At 26.8% G+C, this 871-nt stretch overlaps 1 long non-coding RNA gene across 1 annotated transcript in view; it reads left to right on the top strand.

Annotated features, from left to right (window-relative positions):
- Positions 1–757, top strand: part of LOC109329583 — a 16,867-nt gene extending 16,110 nt beyond the window's left edge. Inside the window, exon 3 of the long non-coding RNA XR_002105552.1 lies at positions 747–757. This is a non-coding gene — a long non-coding RNA (uncharacterized LOC109329583). The remainder of the gene's footprint in view (positions 1–746) is intronic.

The following is an 871-nucleotide window of genomic DNA, read 5'->3' as shown; positions in this document are numbered from 1 at the left end:
TGACTTGGATTATGGTGTAATTTCTTCTCTTTAATTTATGATCCTTTGAAATCAATGCATTCAAGTTATTACTTTTTGGTTAAGTTTTGATTCTTTATGAAGTTTTTAATGCGGTTTTAGCTTGATCACCTAAAACTTGATTTAAAGATCCAAAAATGCTTCTTCTTAAAGTATTGACAACTGAACTAAAAAGTATAACCTACACCTTAGTTCACTTTCCATATCAAGCATCTATTTCAAGCAACTTATATTCAAGACTAAATAAAGTTAATGGGGCCTAAAGTAGGGCACTTAACTATTATTTAGTGTATTTCATAAGGTTTGAAAATCATTATCATTCTAGGACACTAGATGAAGGATTTAGAAATGATGTATGGAATTAACCAAAGGTATAACACATAACTTGTAATGTTTTCAAAAATCAATTAAGTGTAGAAACAAATCCATATTTCCAAACCAATTTCCTCCTCAAGAATTTGTGAATAATATTTGTTTTATGTTTATGTTTACTTATCAATATTTCTTAAAACAAATCAACCAAAAATATGTTTAAACATTATTAGTAATATAACATGTTTATAATAATATTCTATTAGGCAATTCCGTGTGGTTCGATATAACCTTAGACTATACTACAATTGAATATTGAAAGAGATGCAAATGTAAAATAGTAAACTGTTAAAGTATAAATTTTATTTGTTGACAAAGAAAGAAACCTTGAATCAAAGTGCAATTTAATTCATAAGTTGTATCTTTGTGAAAAGGAAAAATACACAGTTATAATGAGTGATCTAACTACTAACTTTTACTTCCAGTCATTTACATTTCCGCAACTAACATTTATTTTCTGTCATTTAAATTCCGCAACTAA

The sequence above is a fragment of the Lupinus angustifolius genome, chromosome LG16 (genome assembly GCF_001865875.1).
Source record: "Lupinus angustifolius cultivar Tanjil chromosome LG16, LupAngTanjil_v1.0, whole genome shotgun sequence".
Taxonomy (NCBI): Eukaryota; Viridiplantae; Streptophyta; class Magnoliopsida; order Fabales; family Fabaceae; genus Lupinus; species Lupinus angustifolius.
Note: the sequence above shows the minus strand (reverse complement) of the source record. Positions and strands in the feature narration are given on the sequence as shown.